Below are 24,405 nucleotides of genomic sequence, written 5' to 3'. Positions count from 1 at the left end.
TTTTCTTTGCTGTGCCAAAGCTGTGAAGTTTCATTAGGTCCCATTTGTTTATTTTTATTTCCATTTCTCTAGGAGGTGGGTCAGAAAGGATCTTGCTGTGATTTATGTCATAGAGTGTTCTGCCTATGTTTTCCTCTAAGAGTTTCATAGTTTCTGGCCTTATATTTACGTCTTTAATCCATTTTGAGCTTAATTTTGTGTATGCTGTTAGGGAGTGATCTAATCTCATACTTTGACATGTACCTGTCCAGTTTTCCCAGCACCACTTACTGAAGAGGCTGTCCTTTCTCCACTGTACATTCCTGCCTCCTTTATCAAAGATAAGGTGACCATATGTGCGTGGGTTTATCTCTGGGCTTTCTATCCTGTTCCATTGATCTCTCTTTCTGTTTTTGTGCCAGCACTATACTGTCTTGATTACTGTAGCTTTGTAGTATAGTCTGAAGTCAGGGAACCTGATTCCTCTAGCTTCGTTTTTGTTCTCAAGATTGCTTTGGGTATTCGGGGTCTTTTGTGTTTCCATACAAATTGTGAAATTTTTGGTTCTAGTTCTGTGAAAAATGCCAGTGGTAGTTGGATAGATATTGCATTGAATCTGTAGATTGCTTTGGGTAGTAGAGTCATTTTCACAATGTTGATTCTTCCAATCCAAGAACATGGTATATCTCTCCATCTATTTGTATCATCTTTAATTTCTTTCATCAGTGTCTTATAATTTTCTGCATACAGGTCTTTTGTCTCCTTAGGTAGGATTATTCCTAGATATTTTATTCTTTTTGTTGCAATGGTAAATGGGAGTGTTTTCTTGATTTCACTTTCAGATTTTTCATCATTAGTGTATAGGAATGCCAGAGATTTCTGTGCATTAATTTTGTATCCTGCAACTTTACCAAATTCATTGATTAGTTCTAGTAGTTTTCTGGTAGCATCTTTAGGATTCTCTATGTATAGTATCATGTCCTCTGCAAACAGTGACAGCTTTATTTCTTCTTTTCCGATTTGGATTCCTTTTAGTTCCTTTTCTTCTCTGATTGTTGTGGCTAAAACTTCCAAAACTATATTGAATAAGAGTGGTGAGAGTGGGCAACCTTGTCTTGTTTCTGATCTTAGTGGAAATGGTTTCAGTTTTTCACCATTGAGGATGATGTTGGCTGTGGGTTTGTTATATATGGCCTTTATTATGTTGAGGAAAGTTCCCTCTATGCCTACTTTATGCAGGGTTTTTATCATAAATGGGTGTTGAATTTTGTCAAAAGCTTTCTCTGCATCTATTGAGATGATCATGTGGTTTTTCTCCTTCAGTTTGTTATTATGGTTTATCACATTGATAGATTTGTGTATATTGAAGAATCCTTGCATTCCTGGAATAAACCCCACTTGATCATGGTGTATGATCCTTTGAATGTGCTGTTGGATTCTGTTTGCTAGTATTTTGTTGAGGATTTTTGCATCTATGATCATCAGTGATATTGGCCTGTAGTTTTCTTTCTTTGTGACATCCTTGTCTGGTATTGGAATCAAGGTGATGGTGGCCTCGTAGAATGAATTTGGGAGTGTTCCTCCCTCTGCTATATTTTGGAAGAGTTTGAGAAGGATAGGTGTTAGCTCTTCTCTAAATGTTTGATAGAATTTGCCTGTGAAGCCATCTGGTCCTGGGCTTTGGTTTGTTGGAAGATTGTTAATCACAGTTTCAATTTCAGTGCTTGTGATTGGTCTGGTTATATTTTCTATTTCTTCCTGATTCAGTCTTGGCAGGTTGTGCATTTCTAAGAATTTGTCCATGTCTTCCAAGTTGTCCATTTTATTGGCATAGAGTTGCTTGTAGTAATCTCTCATGATGTTTTGTATTGCTGCAGTGTCAGTTGTTACTTCTCCTTTTTCATTTCTAATTCTATTGATTTGAGTCTTCTCCCTTTTTTTCTTGATGAGTCTGGCTAATGGTTTATCAATTTTGTTTATCATCTCAAAGGACAAGCTTTTAGTTTTATTGATCTTTGCTATCATTTCCTTCCTTTCTTTATCATTTATTTCTGATCTGATCTTTATGATTTCTGTCCTTCTGCTAACTTTGGGGTATTTTTTGTCCTTCTTTCTCTAATTGAATTAGGTGTAAGGTTAGGTTGTTTATTCGAGATGTTTCCTGTTTCTTAAGGTAGTATTGTATTGCTATAAACTTCCCTCTTAAACCTGCTTTTGCTGCATCCCATAGGGTTTATATCACAGTGTCTCCATTGTCATTTGTTTCCAGTTTTTTTTTTGATTTCCTCTTTTATTTCTTCAGTGATCACTTTGTTATTAAGTAGTGTATTGTTTAGCCTCCATGTGCTTGTATTTTTTACAGATATTTTCCCATAATTGATATCTATTCTCATAGCATTGTGGTCAGAAAAGATACTTGATACAATTTCAATTTCCTTAAATTTACCTAGGCTTGATTTGTGACCCAAGATATGATCTATCCTGGAGAATGTTCCATGAGCACTTGAGAAAAATGTGTATTCTGTTGTTTTGGATGGAATGTCCCATAAATATCAATTAAGTCCATCTTGTTTAATGTATCATTTAAAGCTTGTGTTTCCTTATTTATTTTCATTTTGGATGATCTGTCCATTAGTGAAAGTGAGGTGTTAAAGTCCCCTACTCTGAATGTGTTACTGTTGATTTCCCCTTTTATGGCTGTTAGTATTTGCCTTATGTATTGAGGTGCTCCTATGTTGGGTGCATAAATATATTTACAATTGTTATATCTTCTTCTTGGATCGATCCCTTGATCATTATGTAGTGTCCTTCTTTGTCTCTTCTAATAGTCTTTATTTTAAAGTCTATTTTGTCTGGTATGACAATTGCTACTCCAGCTTTATTTGGATTTCCATTTGCATGGAATATCTTTTTTCATCCGTTCACTTTCAGTCTGTGTGTGTCTCTAGGTCTGAAGCGGGTCTCTTGTAGACAGCATATATATGGGTCTTATTTTTGTATCCATTCATCCAGTCTGTGTCTTTTGGTTGGAGGATTTAATCCATTTACATTTAAGATAATTATCGATATGTATGTTCCTATTCCCATTTACTTAATTGTTTTGCGTTGGATATTATAGGTGTTTTCCTTCTCTTGTGTTTCTTGCCTAGAGAAGTTCCTTTAGCATTTGATAAAGCTGGTTTGGTAGTGCTGAACTCTCTCAGCTTTTGCTTGTCTGTAAATGTTTTCATTTCTCCATCAAACCTGAATGAGATCCTTGCAGGGTAGAGTAATCTTGGTTGCAGGTTTTTCTCCTTCATCACTTTAAATATGTCCTGCCAGTCCCTTCTGGCTTGCAAAGTTTCTGCTGAAAGATCAACTGTTAACCTTATTGGGATTCCCTTGTATGTTATTTTTTGCATTTCCCTTGCTGCTTTCAATAATTTTTCTTTATATTTAATTTTTGGCAGTTTGATTAATACGTGTCTTGGCATATTTCTCCTTGGATTTATCCTGTATGTGACTCTCTGTGCTTCCTGGAGTTGATTAACTATTTCCTTTCCCATATTAGGGAAGTTTTCAACTATAATCTCTTCAAATACTTTCTCAGTCCCTTTCTATTTCTCTTCTTCTTCTGGAACCCCTATAATTCGAATGTTAGTGAATTTAATTTGTCCCAGAGGTCTCTGAGACTGTCCTAAGTTATTTTTATTGTTTTTTCTTTATTCTGCTCTGTATTAGTTATTTCCACTACTTTATCTTCCAGGTCACTTATCCATTCTTCTGCCTCAGTTATTCTGCTATTGATCCATTCTAGAGTACTTTTTTTTTTTTTTTGCAGTATGTGGGCCTCTCACTGTTGTGACCTCTCCCATTGTGGAGCACAGGCACCGAATGCACAGGCTCAGTGGCCATGCCTCATGGGAGCAGCCGCTCCACGGCATGTGGGATCTTCCCAGACCGGGGCACGAACCCGTGTCCCCTGCATCGGCAGGCGGACTCTCAACCACTGCGCCACCAGGGAAGCCCCTTCTAGAGTATATTTAATTTCATTTATTGAGTTGTTCATCGTTGCTTGTTTCATCTTTAATTCTTGTAGGTGCTTGTTAAAGGTTTCTTGCATTGTCTGTATTCTATTTCCAAGATTTTAGATCATCTTTACTATCATTATTCTGAATTCTTTTTCAGGTAGACTGCCTAATTCCTCTTCATTTTTTAGCTCTGGTGGGTTTTTGTCTTGCTCCTTCATCTGCTGTGTGTTTTTCCGTCTTCTCATTTTGCTTCTCTTACTGTGTTTGGGGGTCTCCTTTTTGCAGGCTGCAGGTTCATACTTCCCGTTGCATTTGGTATCTGTCCTCAGTGGCTAAAGTTGGTTCAGTGGGTTGTGTAGGCTTCCTGGTGGAGGGGAGTAGTGCCTGTGTTCTGGTGGATGAGGCTGGATCTTGTCTTTCTGGTGGGCAGGTCCACGTCTGGTGGTGTGTTTTGGGGTGTCTGTGGACTTACTATGATTTTAGGCAGCTTCTCTGCTAATTGGTGAGGTTGTGCTCCTGTCTTGCTAGTTGTTTGCCATAGGGTGTCCAACACTGTAGCTTGCTGGTCGTTCAGTGAAGTTGGGTGTTGGTGTTGAGATGGAGATCTCTGGGAGATTTTCGCCATTTGATATTACGTGGAGCTAGGAGGTCCCTTGAGGACGAGTGTCCTGAAGTTGGCTCTCCCACCTCAGAGGCACAGCATTGATTCCTGGCTGTAGCACCAATAGCCTTTCATCCACACGGCTCAGAATAAAAGGGACAAAAAGTAGAAAGAAAGAAAAAAAGAAAGAGGATAAATAAAATAAAATAAAGTAAGGTAAAATAATATAAAGTTATTAAAATAAAAAAATAATTATTAAAAACATTTTTTTAAAGTAAAACAAAAACAAAAAACAAAAAAGGATGGATAGAAGCTTAGGACAAATGGTGAAAGCAAAGCTATACAGGCAAAATCTCACACAGTAGCATACACATACACACTCACAAAAAGAGGAAAAGGGAAAAAATAATAAATCTCGCTCTCAAAGTCCACCTCCTCCATTTGGGATGATTCTTTGTCTATTCAGGTATTCCACAGATGTTGGGTACATCAATTCGATTGTGGAGATTTAATCTGCTGCTCCTGAGGCTGCTGGGAGACATTTCCCTTTCTCTTCTTTGTTTGCACAGCTCCCAGGATTCAGCTTTAGATTTGGCCCTGCCTCTGCTTGTAGGTTGCCGGAGGGCGTCTGTTCTTCGCTCAGACAGGAAAGGGTTAGAGGAGCCGCGGATTCGGGGGCTCTGGCTCACTCAGCCTGCGGGGAAGGAGGGGTACGGATTGCGGGGCGAGCCTGCGGCAGCAGAGGCCAGTGTGAAGTTGCACCAGCCTAAGGCGCGCCGTGCGTTCTCCCGGGAAGTTGTCCCTAGATCCCGGGACCCTGGCCGTTGCGGGCTGCACAGGCTCCCTGGAAGGGAGGTGTGGAGAGTGACCTGTGCTCGCACACAGGTTGATTGGTGGTGGCAGCAGCAGTCTTAGCGTCTTATGCTCGTCTCTGGGGTCCGCACTGTTAGCCACAGGTCGCGCCCATCTCTGGAGCTCCTTTAAGCAGCACTCTTAATCCCTTCTCCTCGCGCACCAGGAAACAAAGAGGGAAGAAAAAGTGTCTTGCATCTTCGGCTGGTCCAGACATTTTCCCGGACTCCCTCCCGGCTAGCCGTGGTGCACTAACCCCCTGCAGGCTGTGTTCACACTGCCAAACCAAGTCCTCTCCCTGTGCTCAGACCGAAGGCCGATCCTCAGCTGCCAGCACCGCCTGCCCTGGCTGGTGAGCAGACAAGCCTCGGGCTGGTGCGTGCTGGTCAGGACCGATCCTCTGTGCGGAAATCTGTCCGCTTTTCCCTCTGTACCCCTGTTGCTGTGCTCTCCTCCATGGCTCTGAAGCTCCCCCCCTCTGCCACCCGCAGTCTCTGCCCACGAAGGGTCTTCCTAGTGTGTGGAAACCTTTCCTCCATGGCTCCATCCTACTGCTGCAGGTCCCGTCCCTATTCTTTTGTCTCTGTTTATTCTTTTTTCTTGTGCCCTACCCAGGTACATGGGGAGTTTCTTGCCTTTTGGGAGGTCTGAGGTCTTCTGCCAGCGTTCCGTTGGTGTTGTATAGGAGCAGTTCCACATGTACATGTATTTCTGATATATCTGTGTGGAGGAAGGTGATCTCAGCGTCTTACTCTTCCGCCATCTTCCCACACTGAGATTTTTAAATCGAACAAATGTTTTTTGATGTCAGAGTGTGTTTTGCTTTGCTGTGTATTTTGTTTTTTAAGCTATGTAGCCATTTTTTCCTTTTTTTTTTTCGGAACGTGGGCCTCTCACTGTTGTGGCCTCTCCCGTTGCGGGGCACAAGTTCCGGACGCGCAGGCTCAGCGGCCATGGCTCACGGGCCCAGCCGCTCCGCGGAATGTGGGATCCTCCCGGACAGGGGCACGAACCGTGTCCCTTGCATCGGCAGGCGGACTCTCAACCACTGCACCAACAGGGAAGTCCCATTTTTTCCTTTTCTGTTCAACCGCGGTTGTCTTTTTCACTTTTAAAAGTTGCCAAAGGGCTTCCGGGAATATGGTGGAATGGTAAGACGGGGAGATCACCTTCCTCCCCACAGATACACCAGAAATACATCTACACGTGGAACAACTTCTACAGAACACCTACTGAACGCTGGCAGAAGACCTCAGACCTCCCAAAAGGCAAGAAACCCCCCACGTACCTGGGTAGGGCACAAGAAAAAAGAATAAACAGAGACTAAAGGATAGGGACGGGACCTGCACCAGTGGGAGGGAGCTGTGAAGGAGGAAAGGTTTCCACACACTAGGAAGCCCCTTCGCTGGCAGAGACTGCGGGTGGCGGAGGGGGAAGGTTCGGAGCCACGGAGGAGAGCACAGCAACAGGGGTGCGGGGGTCAAAGTGGAGAGATTCCCGCACAGAAGATCGGTGATGACAGGCAATCACCAGCCCGAGAGGTTTGTCTTCTCCGGCACCGGGGCGGGTGGGGCTGGGAGCTGAGGCTCGGGCTTTGGTCGGAGCGCAGGGAGAGGACTAGGGTTGGCTGCGTGAACACAGCCTGCAGGGATTTAGTGCACCACGGCTGGCCTGGAGGGAGTCCAGGAAAAGATCTGGAGCTGCCGAAGAGGCCAGAGACTTTTTCTTCCCTCTTTGTTTCCTGCTGCGGGAGGAGAGGGGATTAAGCGTGCTGCTTAAAGGAGCTCCAGAGACGGCGTGAGCCGCGGATGAAAGCGCGGACCCCAGAGACGGGCATGAGACGCTAAGGCTGCTGCTGCTGCCACCAAGAAACCTGTGTGTGAGCACAGGTCACTATCCACACCCTGCTTCCGGGGAGCCTGTGCAGCCCGCCACTGCCAGGTTCCCGGGATCCAGGGACAGCTTCCTGGGAGAACGCACAGTGCGCCTCAGGCTGGTGCAACGTCACGTCGGCCTGTGGCGCCACAGGCTTGCCCTGCCCTCGGTGCCCCTCCCTGCCCCCCCGGCCTGAGAGAGCCAGAGCCCCCGAATCAGCTCCTACTTTAACCCCGTCTTGTCTGAGTGAAGAACAGACGCCCTCCAGCGACCTACACGCAGAGGCGGGGCCAAATCCAAACCTGAGTCCCTGGGAGGTGTGAGAACAAAGAAGAGAAAGGGAAATCTCTCCCAGCAGCCTCAGAAGCAGCGGATTAAAGCTCCACAATCAACTTGATGTACCCTGCATCTGTGGAATACATGAATAGACAACGAATCATCCCAAATTGAGGAGGTGGACTTTGAGAGCAAGATTTATCATTTTTTCCCCTTTACCTCTTTTTGTGAGTGTGTATGTGTATACTTCTCTGTGAGATTTTGCCTGTATAGCTTTGCTTCCACCATTTGTCCTAGGGTTCTATAAGTCTGTTTTTAAAAAAATTTTTTTTCTTAATAATAGCTTTTTAATTTAATAACTTTATTTTACTTTACTTTATTTTCATTCTTTGTTTCCTTCCTTCCCTCCTTTAGACAACCAATCATCCCAAATTCAGGAGGCGGACTTTGAGAGCATGATTTATGATTTTTCCCACTTTTCCTCTTTTTGTGAGTTTGTATGTGTATGCTTCCGTGTGAGATTTTGTCTATATAGCTTTGCTTCCACCATGTGTCCTAGGGTTCTATCCGTCCGTTTTTTTTCTCTCTTAATAATTGTTTTTTTTATTTTAATGACTTTATTATATTTTATGTTATTTTATTTCATTTTACCTTATCTTCTTTCTTTCTTTTTTCTTCCTTCCTTCCTTCCTCCCTCCCTCCCTCCCTCCCTCCTTTCTTTGTACTTCTACTAATTCTTTCTTTCTAATTTTTCTCCCTTTTCTTGTGAGCTGTGTGGATGAAAGGCTCTTGGAGCTGCAGCCAGGAGTCAGTGCTGTGCCTCTGAGGTGGGAGAGCCAACTTCAGGACACTGGTCCACAAGAGACCTCCCAGCTCCACATAATACCACATGGCAAAAATCTCCCAGAGATCTCCATCTGAACACCAGTACCCAGCTTCACTCAACGACTACCAAGCTACAGTGCTGGACATTCTATGCCAAACAACTAGCAAGACAGGAACACAACCCCACCCATTAGCAGAGAGGCTGCATCAAATAATAATGAGTCCACAGACACGCCAAAACACACCACCAGATGTGGACCTGCCCACCAGAAAGACAAGATCCAGCCTCATCCACCAGAACACAGGCACTACTGCCCTCCACTAGGAAACCTACACAACCCACTGAAACTACTTTAGCCACTGGGGACAGACACCAAAAACAACGGGAACTAAGAACGTGCAGCCTGCAAAAAGGAGACCCCAAACACAATAAGATACGCAAAATGAGAAGACAGAAAAACACACAGTAGAGGAAGGAGCAAGATAAAAACACCACAGACCTAACAAATGAAGAGGAAGTAGGCAGTCTACCTGAAAATGTATTCAGAATAATGACAGTAAAGGTGATCCAAAACCTTGGAAATAGAATAGACAAAATGCAAGAAATATTTAACAAGGACCTAGAGGAACTAAACATGCAACAAACAAAAATGAACAACACAATAAATGAAATGAAAAACACTCTAGATGGGATCAATAGCAGAATAACTGAGGCAGAAGAACGGATAAGTGACCCGGAAAATAAAATAGTGGAAATAACTACTGCAGAGCAGAATAAAGAAAAAAGAATGAAAAGAACTGAGGACACTCTCAGACACCCCTGGGACAACATTAAACACACCAACATTCGAATTATAGGGGTTCCAGAAGAAGAAGAGAAAAAGAATGGGACTGAGAAAATATTTGAAGAGATTATGGTTGAAAACTTCCCTAATATAGGAAAGGAATTAGTTAATCAAATCCCATAATCAGAGGGTCCCATACAGGATAAATCCAAGGAGAAATACGGCAGGACACATATTAATCAAACTGTCAAAAATTAAATTCAAAGAAAACATATTAAAAGCAGCAAGGGAAAAACAACAAATAGCACACAAGGGAATCCCCATAAGGTTAAAAGCTGATCTCTCAGCAGAAACTCTACAAGACAGAAGGGAGTGGCAGGACATAATGAAAGTGATGAAGGAGAAAAACCTGCAACCAAGATTACTGTACACAGCAAGGATCTCATTCAGATTTGATGGAGAAATTAAAGCCTTTACAGACAAGCAAAAGCTGAGAGAGTTCAGCACCACCAAACCAACTTTACAACAAATGCTAAAGGAACTTCTCTAGGCAAGAAACACAAGAGAAGGAAAAGACCTATAATAACGAACCCAAAACAATTTAGAAAATGGGAATAGGAACATACATATTGATAATTGCCTTAAATTAAAATGGACTAAATGCTCCCACCAAACGACACAGATTGGCTGAATGGATACAAAAACAAGACCTATATATATGCTGTCTACAATATACCCACTTCAGACCTAGAGACACATACAGACTGAAAGTAAGGGGATGGAAAAAGATATTCCATGCAAATGGAAACCAAAAGAAAGCTGGAGTAGCAATTCTCATATCAGACAAAATAGACTTTAAAATAAAGACTATTAGAAGAGACAAAGAAGGACACTACATAATGATCAAGGGATCGATCCAAGAAGAAGATATAACAATTGTAAATATTTATGCACCCAACATAGGAGCACCTCAATACATAAGGCAAATACTAACAGCCATAAAAGGGGAAATCGACAGTAACACACTCATAGTAGGGGACTTAAACACCCCACTTTCACCCATGGACAGATCATCCAAAATGAAAATAAATAAGGAAACACAAGCTTTAAATGATACATTAAACAAGATGGACTTAATTGATATTTATGGGACATTCCATCCAAAACAACAGAATACACATTTTTCTCAAGTGCTCATGGAACATTCTCCAGGATAGATCATATCTTGGGTCACAAATCAAGCCTAGGTAAATTTAAGGAAATTGAAATTGTATCAAGTATCTTTTCCTAACACAACGCCATGAGACTAGACATCAATTACAGGAAAATATCTGTAAAAGACACAAATACATGGAGGCTAAACAATACACGACTTAATTACGAAGTGATCACTTAAGAAATCAAAGAGGAAATCAAAAAATACCTAGAAAAAAGTGCCGATGCAGACACGATGTCCCAAAATCTATGGGATGCAGCAAAAGCACTTCTAAGAGGGAAGTTTATAGCAATACAAGCCCACCTTAAGAAACAGGAAACGTCTCGAATAAACAACCTAACCTTGCACCTAAAGCAATTAGAGAAAGAAGAACAAAAAACTAACAAAGTTAACAGAAGGAAAGAAATAATAAAAATCAGATCAGAAATAAATGAAAAATAAATGAAGGAAACAATAGCAAAGATCAATAAAACTAAAAGCGGGTTCTTTGAGAAGGTAAACAAAATTGATAAACCATTAGCCAGACTCATCAAGAAAAAAAGGGAGAAGACTCAAATCAATACAATTAGAAATGAAAAAGGAGAAGTAACAACTGACACTGCAGGAATAAAAAAGATCATGAGAGATTACTACAAGCAACTGTATGCCAATAAAATGGACAATCTGGAAGAAATAGACAAATTCTTAGGAATGCAAAACCTGCCAAGACTGAATTAGGAAGAAATAGAAAATATGAACAGACAAATCACAACCACTGATATTGAAACTGTGATTAAAAATCTTCCAACAGGGCTTCCCAGGTGGCACAGTGGTTGAGAGTCCACCTGCCGATGCACGGGACACGGATTCGTGTCCCGGTCCAGGAGGATCCCACATGGTGCAGAGCGGCTGGGCCCATGAGCCATGGCCACTGAGCCTGCATGTCCGGAGCCTGTTCTCTGCAACGGGAGAGGCCACAACAGTGAGAGGCCTGCGTACCACAAAAAAAAAAAAAAAAAAAATCCTCCAACAAACAAAAGCCCAGGACCATACGGCTTCACAGGCGAATTCTATCAAACATTTAGAGAAGAGCTAACACCTATCCTTCTCAAACTCTTCCAAAATATAGCAGAGGGAGGAACACTCCCAAATTCATTCTACGAGGCCACCATCACCTTGATTCCAATACCAGACAAGGATGTCACAAAGAAAGAAAACTACAGGCCAATATCACTGATGATCATAGATGCAAAAATCCTCAACAAAATACTAGCAAACACAATCCGACAGCACATTCAAAGGATCATACACCATGATCAAGTGGGGTTTATTCCAGGAATGCAAGGATTCTTCAATATACACAAATCTATCAATGTGATAAACCATAATAACAAATTGAAGGAGATAAACCATATGATCATTTCAATACATGCAGAGAAAGCTTTTGACAAAATTCAACACCCATTTATGATAAAAACCCTGCAGAAAGTAGGCATAGAAGGAACTTTCCTCAACATAATAAAGGCCATATATGACAAACCCACAGCCAACATCATCCTCAATGGTGAAAAATTGAAACCGTTTCCACTAAGATCAGGAACAAGACAAGGTTGCGCACTGTCACCACTCTTCCTCAATATAGTTTTGGAAGTTTTAACCACAGCAATCAGAGAAGAAAAGGAAATAAAAGGAATCCAAATCAGAAAAGAAGAAGTAAAGCTGTCACTGTTTGCAGAGGACATGATACTATACATAGAGAATCCTAAAGATGCTACCAGAAAACTACTAGAGCTAATCAATGAATCTGGTAAAGTGGCAGGATACAAAATTAATGCACAGAAATCTCTGGCATTCCTATATACTAATGATGAAAAATCTGAAAGTGAAATCAAGAAAACACTCCCATTTACCATTGCAACAAAAAGAATAAAATATCTAGGAATAAACCTACCTAAGGAGACAAAAGACCTGTATGCAGAAAATTATAAGACACTGATGAAAGAAATTAAAGATGATACAAATAGATGGAGAGATATACCATGTTCTTGGATTGGAAGAATCAACATTGTGAAAATGATTCTACTACCCAAAGCAATCTACTGATTCACTGCAATCCCTATCCAACTACCACTGGCATTTTTCACAGAACTAGAACCAAAAATTTCACAATTTGTATGGAAACACAAAAGACCCCGAATACCCAAAGCAATCTTGAGAACGAAACACAGAGCTGGAGGAATCAGGCTCCCTGACTTCAGACTATACAACACAGCTACAGTAATCAAGACAGTATGGTACTGGCACAAAAACAGAAAGATAGATGAATGGAACAGGATAGAAAGCCCAGAGATAAACCCACGCACATATGGTCACCTTATCTTTGATAAAGGAGGCAGGAATGTACAGTGGAGAAAGGACAGCCTCTTCAGTAAGTGGTGCTGGGAAAACTGGACAGGTGCATGTAGAAGTATGAGATTAGATCACTCCCTAACACCATATACAAAAATAAGCTCAAAATGGATTAAAGACCTACGTGTAAGCCCAGAAACTATGAAACTCTTAGAGGAAAACATAGGCAGAACACTCTATGACATAAATCACAGCAAGATCCTTTCTGACCCACCTCCTAGAGAAATGGAAATAAAAACAAAAATAAACAAATGGGACCTAATGAAACTTCAAAGCTTTTGCACAGCAAAGGAAACCATAAACAAGACCAAAAGACAACCCTCAGAATGGGAGAAAATACTTGCAAATGAAGCAACTGACAAGGGATTAATTTCCAAAATTTACAAGCAGCTCATGCAGCTCAATAACAAAAAAAGAAAACAAGCCAATCCAAAAATGGGCAGAAGACCTAAATAGACATTTCTCCAAAGAAAATATACAGACTGCCAACAAACACATGAAAGAATGCTCAACATCATTAATCATTAGAGAAATGCAAATCAAAACTACAATGAGATATCATCTCACACCAGTCAGAATAGCCATCACCAAAAATCTAGAAACAATAAATGCTGGAGAGGGTGTGGAGAAAAGGGAACACTCTTTCACTGCTGGTGGGAATGTGAATTGGTTCAGCCACTATGGAGAACAGTATGGAGGTTCCTTAAAAAACTACAAATAGAACTAGCATATGACCCAGCAATCCCACTACTGGGCATATACCCTGAGAAAACCAAAATTCAAAAAGAGTCATGTACCAAAATGTTCATTGCAGCTCTATTTACAATAGCCCGGAGATGGAAACAACCTAAGGGCCCATCATCGGATGAATGGATAAAGAAGATGTGGCACATATATACAATGGAATATTACTCAGCCATAAAAAGAAACGAAATTGAGCTATTTGTAATGAGGTGGATAGACCTAGAGCCTGTCATACAGAGTGAAGTAAGTCAGAAGAGAAAGACAAATACCGTATGCTAACACATATATATGGAATTTAAGAAAAAGAAATGTCATGAAGAACCTAGGGGTAAGACAGGAATAAAGACACAGACCTACTGGAGAACGGACTTGAGGATATGGGGAGGGGGAAGGGTGATTTGTGACAAAGCGGGAGAGAGGCATAGACATATATACACTAACAAACGTAAGGTAGATAGCTAGTGGGAAGCAGCCGCATAGCACAGGGATATCAGCTCGGTGCTTTGTGACCGCCTGGAGGGGTGGGATGGGGAGGGTGGGAGGGAGGGAGACGCAAGCGGGAAGAGATATGGGAACATATGTATATGTGTAACTGATTCACTTTGTTATAAAACAGAAACTAACACACCTTTGTAAAGCAATTATACCCCAATAAAGATGTTACCAAAAAAAAAAAAAAAAGAAAATATATAGGTGAAATGTAAAAGGGTTGGAATAGATATACCATAACAGTAAAAACAAAACAAAACAACAAGTGGCTAAGAAAATATCAGAAAAAAATTACATTTTAAGACGAAAATTTTTACTAGCGACAAAGACATTTTAAAATGATAAAATGATTATTCCATCTAGAATGCATAATAATTATAAACTTATATGCACCTAACAACAGGACTTCAAAATACAATGAAGCAAAATCGGCACAACAGAAAAGAGAAACAGACAGTTCTACAATAATAGTTGGATACTTTAATACCCTTCTTTCAATAGCAGAACAGACAGAAAATCAACAAGAAAATAAAAACCTTGAACAGCATTATCAATCAAGTAGACCTAACAGCCATCTATAAAACATTCCACCCAACAGCATCAGAATATACATTCTTTTCAAATGCACATGGATATACTATATGCTAGGCCATAAAACAAATTTCAGTACATTTTAAAGGACATAAACAATACAGAGAGTGCTCTCAGATGACAACAGAATGCAATAAGAAATCGTTAACAGAAAGAAATTTGTTGAAAATCACAAATGGAAATTAAAGAATGTATTCCTAAATAATTCATGGGTCAAGTAAGAACTCATAAGGGGAATTAGAAATAATTTGAGATGAATTAAAATGAAAGTATAACATATGAATACTTGATTGGTCCCACATACTCTTCTGAAAAGCAGAGGGGTTAGACAAAGAGATCTAAATTAATTAAAAAATCATTTATTATTCTGGGAATAAAAAGAACTGGGCTTAGTCTCAGTTTTGCCTTTATCTTTGTGTCTGTTGATTATCTTGGAATAGTCATTACATAGTCAAAATACAGTTGCCAGCTCAGGAATCAAATACTGTCATCTCTAGGGCTACCATAACAAGATACCACAAACTTGTTAGCTTAAAAGAGCAGAAATTTATTTTATCACAGCTCTAGAGGCCAGAAGTTCAAACTCAAAGTGTTGAGAGGGCCATGTTCTTTCTGACGCCTCAAGGGGAGGATCCTTCTTTGTCTTAACCAGATTCTGGTGGTGGCCATCAATCACTGGTGTTGGCAGTTGTTTGATTTGCAGCTGCATCACTCTGGTCTCTTTCACTGTTGTCACATGGAATTGTCTCTGTGTGTTTCTGTCTCTGGAAACAATTTGAATAGAAATTTCTATTTTTAAAAAACAAACTGTTGATTATTATGCTCTATTTAGATGCTTCCTATAACCCACACCCACCTCCATTTCCCCATATGTATTTGAGAAGGAAAAAGGAACTCCTCTGAGCTATCATATTGGAAAGAATCAATAATACAATGTTTTACTAGAGATGCCTCTTATCTAAAATATTTGAATTAAATATAAAATCTGGGGAAATTATCGCCCAGTTTCCCTCCTCTAGAGGCATGTTCTAAATGATAGACAGCAGAATATTTTATACCCATGAGGTTTGCTGACATTATTGATTTGGTCCAGGATCTGTATTTTCTCTCTAAAGAAAAGAGTATTCTCTCTTTACTTTCTTTAATATATAATGTTGGTGTCTTAAGTTTATTGTCAGAGAGGATGCTTATAGTTCAAATGGTTTGGTTGTATTTCACCAGTATTATTACAAGATAGTCAAACAATGGCTGGGCTCCAGGATAGACCTCGGTCCCTTTGTTCCACTGGGATACTGATCTGAAAGCCACTGTTTTCTTATATTCCAAAGACCAAATAAATAAAACAAATAAACAAACAAACAAACAAAAAAACAAGTCAATGAAACTATTTTAAAACCAACTCTCTTTTCTTCCTCATCCATGTTAATTCTCTTCTACCTAAAATTGCTTCCTGGAAGTGATTTTTATGTTTCTTAGAGCTTCTTTATGTATATATATCCCCACTAATGCATATAAAACTGTGCCTTGTAGATCTTATACTTTTTCCATTTGAATAACTATTTTCTCATGTCATATAGAGTTTATCCATTGTCCTAGATATGCATTTTTCCTGTGTATTTGAGCATCATAGGAAGATAAATTCTACTCTTGAAAATGTTAACTGGTCACTGAGACACAGAAAGCTATTATTCTTACCAGTTTTCAATAGTGAGTAGATTTTGTAGGGGTGGAATTTTAAGATGTAAGTATACTGTTTTTCTACACTCAAATTCCGTTCCCCTTATCATAGAAATTGACCAGTGAAGCGTGCTGCTGACTTTTCAGAATCCATGTACATATAATCCATTAGGGTATTAGATATAACATTGGTCAGAAAAGCATACTGTGAAACGTTTCTTTTATTTAAACTCCCACTATTTTCACTACATGGTTTCAAGATTTTACTTCATTATTGTCCTCTGGTGGTGGGCTCTGTGAACTGCATATTTACGGGTCTGGAGCACATATCTTCCTGGAGGTATACAACTCCTCAGGTACCAGCTAAAGAGTAGATGATAAGAAGCATTCAGATTTATTAAAACTCATTAAGAATATCAGTAACCTGACTGTTGTTTCTAAAAATATAAAATATTTATCCTTCTGTTGTCAAACAACCGTATTTCATGAAAAGAAGTATAAATCCTTTTTTGCTTGCAATAGAAGAACTATAATTGAAGATATTCTTCATTTGGACCAAATACCTTCTCTGAAAATATAAGTTAAAATAGGAGTTGAAATTTCCAAAATATTCTTTAGGAAATAAAACTCCACATATAATTTCAAATTATAATTTAATTTTACCTTAAATTTAAATATCTATATTGAATTTAATTTAAGGAAGGAAGAAAGAAAGAAGAAAAGAAGGAAAGAAAGAAAGAAAGGACGGAGGGAGGGAGGGAAGGTGGGAGAAAGGAAGGAAGGAAGGAAGGGAGGAGGGAAGGAAGAAAAAGGAAAGAAAGAAAGAAGATAAAGTAAAATAAAGTTATTAAATTAAAAAATACTTATTATAAAAAAATTAAGAAAAAAACGAAAGGATAGAACCTTTGGATAAATCGTGGAAGCAAAGCTATACAGACAAAATCTCATACAGAAGCATACACTTAGAAACTCACAAAAAGAGGAATAGGGGAAAAAATGATAAATCTTGCTCTCAAAGTCCACTTCCTCAATTTGGGATGATTCTATGTCTAAATGAGGGAAGGAAAGAAGGAAGGAAGGAAGGAAAGAAAGAAAGAAAGAAAGAAAGAAAGAAAGAAAGAAAGAAAGAAAGAAAGAAAGAAAGAAAGAAAGTAAAGTAATATAAAATAAAGTTATTAAAATAAAAATAATTATTAAGAAAAAAATTTTTTAAAAAAACAGACGGATAGAACCCTAGGACAAATGGTGGAAGCAAAGCTATACAGGGAAAATCTCACAGAGAAGCATATACATACACGCTCAGAAAAAGAGGTAAAGGGGAAAAAATGATAAATTTTGCTCTCAAAGTCCACCTCCTCAATTTGGGATGATTCGTTGTCTATTCATGTATTCCACAGATGCAGGGTACATCAAGTTGATTGTGGAGCTTTAATCCGCTGCTTCTGAGGCTGCTGGGAGAGATTTCCCTTTCTCTTCTTTGTTCTCACACCTCCCAGGGGCTCAGGTTTGGATTTGGCCCCGCCTCTGCGTGTAGGTCGCTGGAGGGCGTCTGTTTTTCACTCAGACAAGACGGGGTTAAAGAAGCCGCTGATTCGGGGGCTCTGGCTCACTCAGGCCGGGGGGGAGGGAGGGGCACGGAGTGCGGGGCGAGCCTGCGGCGCCAGAGGCCGGCGTGACTTTGCACCAGCCTGAGGCTCACCATGCGTTCTCCCGGGGAAGTTGTCCCTGGATCCCGGGAACCTGGCTGTGGCGGGCTGCACAGGCTCCCCGTAGGCGGGGTGTGGATAGTGACCTGTGCTCGCACACAGGCTTCTTGGTGGCGGCAGCAGCAGCCTTAGCGTCTCATGCCCGTCTCTGGGGTCCGCGCTTTTAGCCACGACTCGCGCCCGTCTCTGGAGCTCCTTTAAGCAGCGCTCTTAATCCCCTCTCCTCCCGCAGCAGGAAACAAAGAGGGAAGTAAAAGTCTCTTGCCTCTTCGGGAGCTCCAGATCTTTTCCCGGACTACACCCCCCCCACCCCCCGCTAGCCGCGGTGCACTAACCCCTTCAGGCTATGTTCACGCCACCAACCCTAGTCCTCTCCCTGCGCTCCGACTAAAGCCCGATCCTCAGCTTGCAGCCCCGCCTGCCCCCGCGGGTGAGCAGACAAACCTCTCGGGCTGGTGAGTGCCAGTTGGCACCTATCCTCAGGGGCTTAGTTGCTCCACGGCATGTGGGATCTTCCCGGACCAGGGCTCGAACCCGTGTTCCCTGCACTGGCAGGAAGATTCTTAACCACTGCACCACCAGGGAAGTCCCTAAAGCAATTATTTTTTTAACTCTATGGCTTTAAATAATCCTTGGCTCTGAAATTCCCTGTACCCCTCCGCTACGTAACCACAGGCCCCTCTGCCCTAAATCCTTTTCTTACACTCTGTAGCTTTTTAAGCAACGCCCCTCTTTAGGAAGACATAATCCCTTCTCTGTAGAAAACATGAAAGACCTGAACAAATCAAGATTTCCCCATGGAGAATTCAGCTAGTCCTGTGCTTAGCTCCAAACAAGGAAATCCATGTCTACACCAAGCACGCCATTACCCGGACTAATGCCTGACTTGAATAACAAGCAAATTATTGTGCTTTTAGTTATACCCTGCTGGGTCACAAAGCACGTGTGAGAGAGGAATGTGCCCAGCTTCTCCAGGAGAAACAGGTCAGGCCTCTAATCCTCCTTTTCTGTCACCTTCCCCTCCCCCTTTCCAATCCTTTCTCTTCTCAGCAGAGCAGAGGGGAAAAAAAGAGACAGCTAAATTATGTTTAAAATGGAAGAGTCTAAAAGAAGAAAAACGGTGGTCAGTACTGACTTGGGAGAGGATGCATTATCTATCCACAGCCTCTGCAGTGTGGGCCATTTGAGGACAATCAGTGTTCCAACCGGCTTGCTGGAGGGCGATATCTGCGAGCCTAAACCAGGCTTTCTCAGCCTCAGCATGACTGCTGGGTGGGGTTGGATGCTTCTTTGCTGTGGGCCTGTCCTGTGATGGAAGGACTTTTAGCCTCGCGTAAGCTGTGACCATCCAAAGTGTCCCAAGACACTTTCAAATGTCTCCTGGGTGCAAAATTGCCCCTGGTTGAGAACCACGGCCCCAAGCCCTTCCATATTGGGATGTACTTGCTCTCTCTCCCATTCTCTCCCCCCCCCATACACAAAACCCAAGAAAATCATGGTTCCTGTGTTAAAACTGGGGAGATCAACGTGCTCTTCATGTAGGTAGAATGAGCGGAAAGGAAAAAGACACTGACTTGTGAGTAGTCAGGGGACAGAGTGCGAACCCGCTCAACGCCAAGACTGAAAAGAGTCTTAGGATGTGGGTGTGTTTCTGGCTCCCTCTGAGAAGTGGCAATGCCCCTGGTTGAACAAGCCAACTTTCGAACGCCTCTACCCTGTGCACTTTGGAATCGGGCTTGCTGTGGGCGAGATGAGGAGTGATGGCGAGGCTGCAGAGATGAAGGCGTCTGTGAAGGTGCTGACTGTCTCCTCCCACACTACTTGGGACAGGGGAGAACTACCCAGCTTCGGAGAGATACCCATTGCTCAGACAATGACGATCCTGTCTTGGACCTAAACATCGGGATGAAAGAGGGCTACTGACAAGATAGACGTTGTGCAAGCATGGGGTTGCACTTTCATTACAGACATTGAGGCAAACATTTCACTCCTGGTGATATAAGGCCTCCCCTATTTTTAGGAACTTACAAGAAGCAGTATTGCTTGTTCTTACCGGCCAGAAGGAAAGGCGGGAGAACGAGCACACTGCAGTGAGCCCCCATATCCACTAGATGGCGGTGTACATCTTCCTCAGAAGCCAGGCGGGCAGCGCTCTGGGCAGCTCGTTGGCCTAAGCAAGACAAGGGCCACTTTTCTTTCCGGAGACAGGCGTTTCCTCTCATTGTGGGCACAAACAGCCCCAAACAATTGCACTGACCACACAGCTCTAAGCCACGTTCCAGGGCACTGCCATCTGTTCAGGAGTGAATGCTGGGAAAATGAACCACGCTGCTAATTTGCTTGATTGGGGGGAAAATAAGATCTCAAGTGACAGTGGGTGTAATTTATTTTTCCAACAAGAATAGGGGCAAAGCCATTTCATCCACCCCCCCACAACTGCTACCATAAATGAAAGCAATCACCTAATTAGTCCTGAATTACTAACTGGCAGGGTAAAGATCTGCGGGAAGTCAAGCTGAAGTGGGGAGTCTGGAGAAAGGGATGTGATTTCTGCAGGGGAGGAGGGGAGGGGTAGGGCGGGGTGGGAGGGGCGGGAGGGGAGGGGAAGGCCTGAAGCCCATTGTGAGGTCCTGCGCCCCTGTGGTCTGGGGGCCGTGCTGGCCCTGACCCTGGGAGAAAAAGAGGCTCAGTGATGTCTTCAGGCCGTTCATTTTGTGCAGGAGAATGACTTTATAAAGTGAAGGAAAAAGAACCTGTTGGAGAAAACCTATCCGAGAGTTTCTCTGAAAATGCTACAGATGGAGATGAACTGGCTTGGGAAGGAGAGCACAGCCCTGTGGCGCCTGGCCACCCCGCTGCTGGTGGACCCGCCCCAGGAAGGTTCTGTCACGGAAACGACAGGCAGATCTGAAACCAAGTTGGGCTTTACGTCATTAAGAAATCCCCCAAAGGAATGGAATAAAGGCCTCCTTTCACACTTTGGGTTTTGCATGTGTCCTGAGCAAGCGCCTCTTCCCCAGCTGAGACAGCGCGCTGTCCCCGCGACCCAGTGAGCGGCCCTCGTCCTGCGGGGAAAGCAAAACAGCAGCGGGGTGGGTGCGCGCCCAGAGCTGCCCCTCTCGCAATTGATTTGTTCAGGGATGACTTCTTGCGCTCTAGTTAGATGTGACTTTAATCGAAGTGCTTTCCTAAGGCGATTTATCACAACTGTGAACAGTCAGTCTGCACAGCTGCTGCTCTTTTAGGGAAACGCACAGGCTCGGGAGGCGGAGGGCCCGGCGCGGGCTCCCCTCTTTCCCACGGACCGGCCCGCGTGCCCCTCGCCCACCAGAAATATGTGCGCCGCGTCCTCAGAGGCCGCCGCTTCTGTGCTCTGGCTCCTCTGCTGTTTCTGGCTGCTGAACAGCCATCTCCTCTCTCCTGGGAGGGGCAGCTGGTTTCCTTTTGGGGCGCTCCCCTTCTCCCCGTCTCAGCTCCTGCAGCGGAGACGAGGCTGCCCCTCTCTCCCTGCACGCTGTGGGCTGGGTGTGCAACCCAGCTCGGGCCACAGTCCCCCACCGTCCCCGCCGACCCAGCGCGGCGCCCACCACAGCCGGCAAAGCCCACACGGGGCGCCCAGTTAAAGCTGAACCGCAGATGAAAACCACGACTTTTTAGGGTGTCTTCAACATTGCATGCAACATACTTCTACTAAAAAAATTACTGTTTATCTGAAGTTCAGCTTTAACGAGGCGGGCATCCTGTATTTTGTCTGGCAGCCTTCTTGGTTCTAAAGAAAATGTTTGTCCAGAGCAGGTCAAATTGGAATCAGCCTAGGACTTTTAACTGGAGCTTTGGGGAACAAATACTTAAAAGGTATCTGTTGGGACTGCTAGGCTGGTAGGATTCATGCTTGCAACCGCTGGGAGCCAGCTTTGCTATCATGTGGGGAGAGCTGCTTGAACTAGAAGCCAACACCACAGAGAGCAGACCTGTTTCATTTGAACAGGTGGATCCAGCTGTTCTTGAAGCTGGCCCGGTGGGTGGTAGAGGTCAGGGTGCTGATGGCCAGGAGGGATAATAATTCCCTACCCCTCAAATTGGGAAGTGAAAACAGCAGGGCTGAATGTGCCCACGGGGCATGGCTTCTGTTCAACTGGAAGAGTGGTGAATGGCTATTGGGTGACAAAAACAGTCGGTCTACTATATTCTTACTTTGTTTGCTAATTGTTTTGCTGCGTGTAAACTCTTTGTTGCATTAGCTCTTGTTCATGACATCATGTCTGGAGACAGGGTCTGATGGACTTACATGTGGAATTGGAGACTTCAATTTCAAATCTGCCTCTGCCTGGTTGAGTGGCTTTAGGTTTCTCGTAACCTCTACAAAGTTGAGTTTCTGGGTCTGAAACCTAAGGACAGAGGTGATCGTAATCCATTTGGGCTGCTATAACAAAATACCAGAGCCTGGGTAGCTTATGAACAACAGAAATTTATTTCTCATAGTTCTGGAGGTTGGAAGTCTAAGATCAGGGTGCGAGCAGATTCACAGTCCGGTGAGTATCCTCTTCCTGGGTCACAGTTGGCGTGTTTTCTCTGTAACGTCCCATGGCAGAAAGGTCGAGGGACCTCTGCGGGGTCTCTTTTATGAGGGCACTAATTTTGTTCATGAGGGCTCTACCCTCATGACCTTATCACCTCCCAAATGCCACACCTCCTGATACCATCACTTTGGGGGTTAGGATTTCAACATATGAATTTTGGGGGAGGCAAATGTTAAATCTATAGCAGAGGTACTTTCCCCATAGGATGGGGGAGAGGGAAAGTATGTAAGCACCTGTCATAGGGCCTAGTGTGGAGCAGGTGCCCCATACAGATGTTATTACAAAATATTGAGTATAGTTCCCTGTGCCATAGAGGAGATCCTTCTATCTATTCTATGCCTTCTTTGAATGACCGTAGCACTTGTTGTCTGTATCATTTTTATGTCTGTTGTTGCTTTGTGACTGAAAATGAAAAATTTCTATTTGTCCATGTCCTGGCCCTTACATAAAAATGTGTTCATTTATCTATTTCATATTTATTGACTACATCTTAGACACCGTGTTAACTGCTGGTTCTAGATGTTAGTAAAATATAGACCTTCCTGCTCAAAGGGTCACAGTATTTGTGGGAAAGCAAAAAATGAACAACCTATGTCTCTAAGAGCTTTGTACTTCCCAAAGAGAACACACCTCGTAGGTACAATGAATCCATGTATCATACGTAAATGTATAAATAGTTAATGGGATTATACACCTGAGATAACTGCTTTTCGATTCTGAGGAAATGATGATTATATTTCACCAGGAGCTCAATACCACTCTGAGAATGAGGGCTTAACCCCCGACTTGACTCACTGCATCGTTTTCCTATATAAAAATACACAAGTCTGTACATACGCTCTAGAAAAAGGCTTATCTGGCATGAATTTCAGATAGCAAGAAGAAAACTTCAAGAGGTTCAGAGAAGCATCCAGAAGCTCAGATGACTGTCTGGCACCAATACAACTTGCTTTACAGGAAAATAGAGCTGTAAATCTCACAAAATTCGATGATCTTTTAAGAATTTCAAAACCTCCTGCTATTAATTGGAAATCCTAGAAGAATAGCTTCTTTTAAAATGTACCGATAATATGCTTTACAGCTTAATATTCAGAAGCCTATGTTTTGGCTAAGTGAGCTTCAGGAAGGAAGGAAATGTGCGGTTTACCTCCACTTATTTTGGAACCGCTGGTTCCAAACATCTACTTCTATGCACAGTCATCTTATCATCTGTAAAATGGAGGCAACTCTAAGACAACAGAGTTACAGAGATGTTGCACAGCTCCATGTGTCATTGTCTTCATTTGTTTCAGAATACCAATAACATCTAAGCTACTACTGAAAGAGTGCTATATTATTTGGGGTCATCTAGTGCAGCTCTGTCAAAGTAAAGTAAAGGGACCTAGAATGACTATAATTTTCCCAAGAGGACACAATTATTTTATGGTAAATCTGGGACAAGAACCCTGATCTCTTGGATCCCATTCCATTGTTCTTTCATTGGGTTCTGAACAACCCAGAGAAATAAAGAGAAATAAAACTCCTGTGTGCTGTGTCACTGGTACAGGACATGGCAAGATTGGAATTGGAGCACTACATATTAAGAGGTATCTGAGAAATTCTTCAAACTAATTGAGATATATACCAGGTACATAGAAAACAGTATGTTTTATGAAGATGATTCTGTGCAATGAACAGAACTGGTAACACACACTGGAAGGTGAATTCTCATTTTCTGGCACCTTGGAAACGCCACCTCAACATACACGTGAAAATAAACATTTGAACTGGGTCATATTTAATTCTGCATGCTCTTGTAAGTCAGCAAAATA

At 42.3% G+C, this 24,405-nt stretch overlaps 1 long non-coding RNA gene across 1 annotated transcript; it reads right to left on the bottom strand.

Moving 5' to 3' along the window:
- Nucleotides 1-14,845: 14,845 nt before the first annotated feature.
- On the bottom strand, nucleotides 14,846-17,821 carry LOC307175899. Its single transcript, XR_013824532.1, has 3 exons — nucleotides 17,661-17,821; nucleotides 16,576-16,671; nucleotides 14,846-15,395 (listed from the first exon to the last, which is right to left on the bottom strand). It is a non-coding gene; the product is annotated as an uncharacterized lncRNA (long non-coding RNA).
- Between the last annotated feature and the right edge of the window lie 6,584 nt (nucleotides 17,822-24,405).

This window comes from Stenella coeruleoalba, assembly GCF_951394435.1.
Source record: "Stenella coeruleoalba genome assembly, chromosome: 17".
Classification (NCBI taxonomy): Eukaryota; Metazoa; Chordata; class Mammalia; order Artiodactyla; family Delphinidae; genus Stenella; species Stenella coeruleoalba.
The sequence above is the reverse complement of the archived record's forward strand: the minus strand, read 5'-3'. Positions and strand labels throughout refer to the sequence as shown.